Here is a 10,426-nt window from a genome sequence, read left to right as displayed (position 1 = left end):
ATAGGCATGTTAGTTAGGTACTTATAAGTATTTACCAGCGTTATGATATAAAAATAAAATATATACCCAGTGTTATTTTAGATCAAAGTACATATACTTATATTAATAGAACTGTACCTCCGCTGGCGCCGGGTGCGCCAAGTGTTCACGCGTCACGGGGCAATCCGCGGTAAGGGTTTCCCTCTAAAAGTCGTGCCCAAAATTACTTTGCACATTCAAGAATGTGTTTGTTGACTTCAGCGCTTTGATATTTGTGCCACGTATGATGCTGATACATATCCGGAAAGTCATTAGTGAATTCAGTGTTTAACAAATTCATCATCTTGTTTATTTATACATATACCTATATATTTATATATATATATATATATTTCGGGGATCTCGGAAACGGCTCTAACGATTTCGATGAAATTTGCTATATGGGGGTTTTCGGGGGCGATAAATCGATCTAGCTAGGTCTTATCTCTGGGAAAACGCGCATTTTTGAGTTTTTATATGTTTTCAGAGCAAAGCTCGGTCTCCCAAGTCCCAGATATTATTCATAATAAGAGCAAATAATTGTAGGAAATTTGTACTGTTGTTTAAGTGATTACTTCCTTAATTATTACTTATATCTTACCTAATAATTTCGAACCAAGCAGCTTACTTATTTATATTGTTATGTCTATTGCCTACTTGAGATGCTAGTAGGTACTTTAACTGCCTTACCACGTCAGATTTAAATGAAAAGATATTGAAGCGTAAATACCGAGTCTGTTTTAAAGAAAGTAGTTGCATTTGTTGTGTTTTCTCGTGTTTCTACTTTTTCTCTATTAAGTATTTCACTCCCGACAAGTGGCATTGAATTCTCAGCGTTTTGATTGTGAATTTCATTGAGTTATTTTACACTTGATAATAATAAGCTAACACTTTAGAACAATTAGGCTAACCTAACCTACACATTACACACATGGTTTTGAATAAATGGGTAGGAAAATTAGAGTTTATCATGATTAATGTCCCTATATCAAAGAGCATATTTTGTTTAATAAAGTGGCAAGTTGGATCTAGCCATTCTATCCTAGTTTACTCTAAAACAGCCAAATCATATCAGTCACGGTATTATACTCACATTGGCCAGTCAAATAGCCCGCCAGTAAAGTTTCGCTAGTAATTTATCTTAACTAAAGTGCCTAAAAAGTATAAAAAATGGGGATCAATCCGCGGAATGGCATTCGGGAGACCTCTTTCCTTGACATTGGAAAAGTTCACTTGGACACGACTTTGATTTTACCATGCTTCCGATTGTTGAATTTCCTCAATACAAAATGAATAAGTGACTCTACTTCGAGTGGATCTTTTGCTTTGTGACCGCCAGGATGACGGGTTGGACCTCAGGAATTTAAAAAAGTCTTCTGTGTACTCTAAAAGACATGTTTGCATAACAGTAATGAAATATTACATCGGCCAATAGCCCAATAGGCTGGTTTGTAACAACAAAATCAATTTTAGGATATTGATCAAGATTTACTTCTTTATTAGTTAAGTTCAGTTAGTTTTAGAAATTACTCCATGAGTTCGGATAATTATTTTTATACCATTAATATAGGTAAACCAGTGTACCTCTCCATAAAACGAGTTATTTAATAAATGGTTGTATAATTTGTACCTAAATACGAATATTTTATGCTCAATAATTATAGATACCTAGGTACAATTCTACTTGGACGTTGAAACTCAGATACATTTAATTAAACCTTTATTTATAGATACTTGTTTTACGTCATGTAACAACTTGTATAACTACGACTACTTATTGCATTAATAAACAGCTATTGATAGTTCAGATAAAAATACTATTAATACAGTAAAATTATACATTTTGCGTTTGTGTCAAATCCGGTAGTTCTGATTTTTTGCAGGCTTGTTTATGATGTTCGCCCAATGAATAATCCAAGTTTGTGACCTCGAGCGCCGAACGCAACTTTGTCAAAAATCGAATAAACCGCATTTTTTTTTTAGAATTGGGCGATTATAACCTATACTAGTTTTTGATAGTAACTTCCTAGGGCGTTTTTAAAGTAGACTAAATTTGCTACAATAAGACACTAGAATTGTCTCTGTACATCTAATATTTTTCGAGATAAAGCCTTTCAAAATTTTATAATTTTACATCAGTTCTTAGGTATAATATAAGGGTTAGGTAGGTAATTTACATGGAATTCATCACCGCCACGTTCTACAAAATATTTATCTTCCATAAAAAAAATATTTTTTCAAAATAGGCAAATTTTTATGGAAAATAAATATTTTGTAGAACGTGCCGGTGATGAATTCCATATAAATTACCAACCTAACCCTTATAATTATTATAGCTAAGAACTGGCGTAAAATTATAAAATTTTGAAAGGCTTTATCTCGGAAAATATTAGATGTACAGAGACAATTCTAGTGTCTTATTGTAGCAAATTTAGTCTACTTTAAAAACGCCCTAGGAAGTTACTACCAAAAACTAGTACTTTAGGGTTATAATCGCCCAAATCTAAAAAAAATGCGGTTTAATCGATTTTTGACAAAGTTGCGTTCGGCGCTCGAAGTCACAAACTTGGATTATTCATTGGGCAAACATCATAAACAAGTCTGCAAAAAATCAGAACTACCGGATTTGACGCAAAAGAGCCAGGTTACAAAATTCGACAAAGTTACTGGATTATATTAGATTTATCATATACTAATACTATAATGTTAAAGTATGTAGGCTATCTATAGCTTTCCTTGCGACGTTGTGCCACACCGGACGTGACGACATCGCAGCCTCCCTCAACGAACAACCGATGGCTTAAATTACCACCATAAAAGCCCAGTGGGTACCTATCCACCGAGATTAATGGCACACTAAAACTTATATGTAGTGTCTGAGGCGTGAATTAAGCCGTTTTAATAAGATCTCCTTATGTTCTTAGCTCATAATCGTCACAGACAAAAACGTATTTTCCTTTTCAATCGAGTTATTATTTTATTTTAACTAGTAGTTCGCCCCGAACTGAGAACTCGCGGTTCGCCAAAAAGATCAATTGAATGCAGTGCTACTTATGCTACTTAGTCGTCAAAGGGTCGAAAACCGCGTGCGATTTGTTGCAAGATCTATGGAGCCCTTAATTGATAAAATATAAGTCACCGTAGAGATTAAAATAATCTGTATTTGTGGTAAGCCGTAATCTTTCTTGTCAAATGTCAAATACTAATAATATGTTTATTTTATTTCGTTTTTATCTTGCTAATTATTTTTAAATCTTAAATTAAAAAACAATATTATAAATGTGTAAACCGAGCACTTCCATTTGATACCAAACTCGGCCATACTTTCTTGCAATTAAAATGACCATAATAGCAAGACCCCTCACAAATAGCTTTTTAGAATTTTAAGCTCTTCTAGCTCAATAACCTCTTGATCGAGCCTGCTCAAAATTTAATGACTAAAAATATAATGCCCTCAACTATACGGTCACCTAATTTCATTTAAATTAGAACAAATTTACTTAAGTTATTGTGTATCAAACTATCCTCTGATAGTTCAGCTTAAAAACATCGAAATGCCGGCACGTGCCCCTAGCCAGCCGTGTGTTCAAAGTTGAATGTAAGAACTTCACTTCGCTTCGCTCGCTCGCTCGTTCGATTAGACCGTTTATGAAATCTTGAAGTTACTGTAGTTATAAGTATATATTAAATCTAATAGTGTCCCTTAACATAAATCACAAGGTTAGTAAAGTTTCCAGTACATACAGTACCTATGTAGTTGTTGAATTGCGAAATGGCAATAATAATAATTTGTAAAATTGTTAAATTTCAACAGTAGTATTAAACCACAGTTAACGCCACGAATTGGACAGATTTCATCCCATTTTAATCGCGTTGAAATATAAAAACCTTTTCAGTGTTTTTTTGGATTTATTGAAGATATCGAGCATTAATGTGTTCTGTATTTAACGGGCGAGTATCGTTTCGATGTGCTATATTGATCCTCACTATTCGAATGTATCAAGCTCCGGATTTTATTGGTTTTCAATCGGGTTTTTGTTGCTCAACAGGCCTTTTATACATACTCGCGTCTCGCTGTCTGCGGCACAGAATTCACGCATAATCTCACAGATATTAATATCGCAAAACTGACTTTACTTAGATTTTTGTTTCATTACTTTATGCCTTTTTGCACCAATATCGAGTTCATTATAGTATTTAGAAGGGAAACGTTCAGTATTTTTTGTAACCTGTGTAACTAATAAGCGCATATTCCTGTAATTAAATAGTCGCATTTCCAATAGCATTGCGGTTTTATTGAAATAATTAAGTACCTACCTATAGCGGGGAGGAAGTTTGTATCGTGCGGTAAGCAAATACATGTATTTGAATGATTTTTTTAAACGTAGGTAATAATTATGGAAAAGTTCAAATAGAAGGCTATGATTTTAACAGGTTATATGTACTGTGCAAAATGTATTTTAACATGACCGCTACCTACGGTTACTGTAGCGTCAGAATAATGCCGCCGGGAAGGCGATGTGAACTTACAATTCACCCAGGGGGCCGATTTTTGAATTTCGACCGGTCGATTTCGTGTATATTGTTCAATAATATCTCCACTACTAGGCATTTAAATTCTACTAATAGAATTGAAAACGAGTGGTCAATACCACTAGATTCCCAATTTCTACCGCTAGTATTTCAAAAATAAGCAATTCGCCGTTTTCCACAGTTTTCGAGTGACGAAATTGAGCGATCTAAATTCAAAAATCGGCCCCCAGGTACCTTGTTTGTACTTATTGTAGGATATAAATATGTTTAAAGTAAAGTAAAGTAAAGCAATTTATTTACGTTATAAACGTATAGCCATACCAAAGTTCATCTAGTTAAAATTGAAGCTAATACAGCAGGGAGGACGCCTCATTCAAGATTTACGTTTATTGTGCTCAGTACAATAGGTTGTTTGCCTCGTATTTGTCATTTACTGTTGAAACGGCTGGAAATGTCATTTGTCCGTCGGGCAGGGGCTCTAGGGGACATTACATGGCGTAAATACATTTATAATATTGTTTGGCAATTGGCCCTTTGTTTCAGAGTCGTTTCAGATCCGCTTTTAAATGGTTGTTCAAAGCGGCAAATAATCGATATGTCGTTGTCTGTAAGGCGTACATGTCACTAAATTAGGTTTTCTGCAGCAACTTTAAAAAAATTAACACGTTAAGAACGGGTTCAGGTTAGTGATTGATAAGGTATCTATGAACTTTGAAACTGTTTACGTAATCTTACAATCGAATGAACTTTATGATCACTTTTAGCTATTATCAGTAAATGCAGTAGTTTAATTCCATTTTAAATTCTCAAGATTTCATTTTATTTATAAAATGTCCTCTTGAATAAATTGAAGAAAAAGCATCATTTCCAGTAATAGCAATTCGAAATTTATTTGTATAGGTGCCTAGGTACTGTACTTCACGTGAGTGCAATTTAGCTCTCGGCATCGACGCTAAAATACCTATATTTACACTACTGCCAATGTGCTAACTCCAAGCTGACCTAAGCTTCCAAGACGTTGCAGGGACGTGACTGCTCTAAGCGTTCACATCTATGATATCACATCGTAGCCGGCTCCGATATTACGATAGCAACGAAAATTCAATCGAAATTGTTGACTCTAGTCGAAGTGCAAACAATAGCCGTCCAAGAAGCCACGATGCGGTAATAACATAACATATTGCTAAACACATAGATACATATAATATGGATCTTGTCCGTATAAAAAATATATATTTACCGAGAATTTGCGATGCTGAAACTTTGAGAAAAAATAAAAGATGTATTCCTGGATTAAACTTTAAAAGCGATAGTGTTATCCAGAAGATGAAAAACCAATAAAAGCCTACAATCATTACCTACCTTAAGGTATGTTACCGATCTTGCTATTGTGTGCGATTGAATAGATCTCTTTCATGAGATACGATAACGAAGCGGATAGGGAGCGCGTTTCAGATTGCATTTCCTTCAATGAAGCCTCGTGTAGTGTAACGGCTAGGTAACTCTAAATAGAACGTCTAGTCTTGAGAAAGCTCTTATGTAAGATAAGATGCTTTATTTTGAATGAAAAGTATTCGTTTTGTATAATTCAATATTCATATAAATGTTATGTAATATGAGAGTAAAAAACATGTCCAGTTCACAAACATCTTTACAAGCTAACGTTCCAAAAATATTTACACGACCCTATTGTCAGTGTCTTAAGGACGTGTAAATATATTTTTGAAACGATGGCTTGTAAAGATGTTTGTAGACTCGACTGCACCTACTCATACTCGTGTAGTTATTCTCTTTAAAAAAATTAAAAAAATCGACATCACGTAAAACATGAAAGATCCTTCACCTCGCTCTATCCAATCCCTTGAATTCGACGCGAGCATAGCAAGTTCGATTGGCTTCAAAGAGAAGGTACCTACAAAGTTTTAAAATTATTATTAATTAAACATTTTGTAAAAATGTTATATTTTTTTCATTTTATACAACCACGCTGCCTCAATCTTGTATAAATATAATATAACATAAAAAGGAATAGGTATAGGAATATGGAACTACTGTAAAAATAAATATTGAATTAATTTTATGAAAATAAAATATTAATATACAAAAACTATTAACGTACTTTAACAGATCTCCGAAAGTTGTACACGTAAGTTGTTTACTAAGTTGCCCTCAAGTCATTCCCCAAGAACCTTTCACTAAATTCTGTTCTTTGTGTAAGTTTGCTAAATTTAAATGCATGCTTCACTTAGACGCGTATACTTTGTTTTAGAACCATAAATATCAAGCAATTAATTAAAAAATAACGTTTTCGTTCCTCTCGTTTTACTTAAATTGACAAAGTAGGTACGCTCAAGTCATAAGTACTTGTAAGTACGTAGGTAAAGTCAGTAATCTTCTTTTGGCGAGCTTTTCTTAAGCACCATAAAATGAAATATTTTAATAAAACAAAGCAAGCATTAAAATGAGGTAATAGAAAGCGATGTCTTTCGTTTTACTTCCGGGTCACGACAGCGAGTAGTCAATATTTTAAAGTTAGTTAAAATTTATAATAATTATATAAATGTCGACGAATTATTTAATATGATAAACATTTATTAATAATTATTATTAAAAGACAAACAGGAATATAAAACTAAAACTAATTACAATTAAAATAACTAAAACTAAATATCAAAAATACCTATCAAAATTTGGTGCCCTCGGGAGGGTGCCTAACATGCAGGCAGCGTTCCCACGCTGGATTGCGATTGCAATTCTCTGCGCGAGAAAGCTGGCCGCGCGGGGGTCGCCCGTTGCCTCCCTCAGCCGTTTGCCGAGCGCCTGTTTCAAGTAAGCTAAACTTTTCTAATTGTGCAGTACATTTTTCCTTTTTATTGTGGGACATACCACATTATTACAATCTATAAATATGTAATTTATTGTATATGCAGATGTCAATCACAATGTAATTGGTAACGCATTGGGCCGGCAATCCAAAGATGTGGGTTTGAGTCCCACGTTAGCCAGAGTTGATCATTGTTGATTTTTTCATTGTGGTTGACATCTGCATATATATACAATTTATAGATTGTATAGTACGTATAGATAATATAAATACATATCTTATACCCGTTATTACCCGTATGTTATACATATAACATACGGGTTTCCACCGGTAAAGCATTCCCCTTAGGTACTGATAATAAATTAAGAATTGGACTGGAAATTTCAGATATCAGTGTAGTATGCAGCGGTGTATAATGTAACATATTTTAAATTAATAAGCAACAAAGCTGACAGTAAATAGAATTGTCAGCTGCAAGCGTCTGGCGGCCGACGACCACAGGCAGGCTTGCACAATAATATATACCTAGATAAACCAAGCGCACCTACGGACTACATTTAATTTCTAAAGTATTTGAACAAATTAAATTATTTCAGAAAAATATTTTAATTTGTTTTTTATCGTGTAGAAACACTACTATATATCCCCCCCGATATATGCCACGATATGGCCGAGTGGCTTAGGCACCCGCCGCGGTAGCAGAGGACGCTGGTTCGATTCCAGCCTGGGGCACTAGAGGCCTTGGTCACTTTTTCTTAGTATATGACATTTATTTCAGTTTACATTTAATTTGTTTTAAACTAATATAAATCTAACATAAATATGATTACCGTTGCAACGAGATCACATGTTTGTGTCTTTTATAATGGATCGTGTACGTCCAACGTTTTAGTTTTGCCGTCACGATAAGCAAAGACTTAAATGAAATTGTATCATAAGAAGATATAAAGTAGTAGCACATCGTTACGATATAAAACATGATACGCCAGACGTCCAAATACAATATAATATTACAAAAGCGCACACTTATTTCTGCGCAATACAGCGCTGTTGCGTTGCAAAAATGATTCCAATCTACTTAAAGCCAATATGTCAATTTTGTACCAAAATCAAATTGACCTCCTCCATTTATATGACAACGCCCATGCCAATTCAGTTTCATTTCATTGAGTTTTATGTAATATAAAATATTTTCACCTCCGATTATAATGAAAAATACTACGAGGAGAGCACTTCCGTAGGTACCTGTACCTAAGCTTCACCTTCGTCATTTTTCCTCTCTAACGAGATGTGACATTATAAAAAGGTGCCATTTGGGTGAGTTCACAAACAAACGATAGGCTGTGATGGCACGTTTGCCGCATACTGAATTGCTGGATCATTAATTCAGGATTAATCAGGATACTTGTCTCTCGATTTCGCGTAATTAAATTATTGAAGTGAAAACTTCTTTAGCGGCGCTGAGCACTTTTTGAGGTGGGGTAAAAATGATAAACTCGCAGCGTAACGTAACGTAACGTAACGCTGACGTCATGTGTCACGGACAATGTTATTCACCAAAGAACTTTAGTCATAACGTATCATAGTCAGGTCAATTATTTAAAACTGGACTTTTATATTAAGCAATAAAGCTCAATGTTCTAATCTAGTACGGGCTGAAATACGAGGATCTCACAGTTACATTCTAACTTTATATCACTCAAATATAATTCAATAAAGCTACATCTTGATGAAATCGTTAGTAAAAGTGAACTCTAGTACTGGTGAATAAAACTCAAAATATCATGACCAAATATATTTAGATGCGAGGTCTGCAAGGTAACTTTACAATTTCTATTCGAATTTTAAACAATTAATTTTCACTTCAAAAATAGTTGTCATTGTCAATTGATTGTAATGTCACCTGTGGACAATGTCAGTGTCACGTGTTTCTATAAATAATATTATCGTCTGGAATGGAAAACTCGTTTATTTTGAATCCCTAAATCATTACTTTCAAAATACCTACGCTATAAATTTGTGAAAGCTGATTCCAGAAATCTGCCTAAGTTATATAATATAACTTAGTTTTATTGGAGTATGTATCCATATAGCATCCAATATGAACGTCACACGTCTACATAAATAAAAGGTCATTGCCTACATCATAGGTATATATTTTAACTGATCCAAATTTGTAACACGATTGGATTCATAAAATCGTTACAAGCGTCCATTGCTAAAGGTAGCTTAGCACCCAGTGGGTACTTTCTACCGGCTTGTCACCATTGTTTGGATATCGTACTATACTACTATATTAGGAACATGCCAATTTTGCTAATTATATTCTATTATTTCAGGTTATCGTGATTCCTATTTAGATACAGCTGTGGGATATGTAATGTACAAATGAGGTTGATTTTGTTAAGGCACTTAGGCCCAGAACAAAGTTGAGCATTTTGTATTGAAACGAACGTCATATTAATTATTAATCGTCGTAATAATTTACGACCGTAAATAATGCCCTAAATAACAAACCATACACTTCTCTTCTGGTTGGTCAACAAGAAACCATCATTGTCAGATGCTCGTGCAGAACATGATAAACATACATATATGTAAAGTCACTATGTTTTTGGAAACATATATGCATATATTTCCTAAATTAATAAAAAAGTAGGTAAACAAAAACATGTTTTATTATTCACAACTCTTTATTAACTTAAGTCTTGTCCACCATGATATCAGCAGCTTGAACTGCAACATGTACCTGGAAATAGAAATTATATATTTTATATTATAAAGCAGTTTCAGGTTGAACTTTAAGTATGGCTATGTATTCATATTCTTTCTTTCTAGTAGGCACCATCTCTGTTTAGCGGTTTGCCTTTAGATACTCTGGCTACATTACCACAGAAAATAAATAGGTACCACGACCCTACCAATAAAGTGAGCTTTTATGTAATTGTAGTAAAATAATATTAATTTTATACTTACATCGACGTGATCCTCACAGCAATACTGTGTGTCACACTTGAAGTAGGTTTAATTCACGGCACCATCTTTCACGTC

The 10,426-nt window shown here is 34.1% G+C and overlaps 1 protein-coding gene across 2 annotated transcripts in view; it reads left to right on the top strand.

Moving 5' to 3' along the window:
- The window catches only part of LOC134792802 (5-hydroxytryptamine receptor), a 65,280-nt gene that overhangs the window by 39,587 nt on the left and 15,267 nt on the right, over window positions 1–10,426 (top strand). The gene's annotated exons all lie outside the window — the stretch shown is intronic.

This window comes from Cydia splendana, chromosome 8 (genome assembly GCF_910591565.1).
Source record: "Cydia splendana chromosome 8, ilCydSple1.2, whole genome shotgun sequence".
NCBI lineage: Eukaryota > Metazoa > Arthropoda > Insecta > Lepidoptera > Tortricidae > Cydia > Cydia splendana.
The sequence above is the reverse complement of the archived record's forward strand: the minus strand, read 5'-3'. Positions and strand labels throughout refer to the sequence as shown.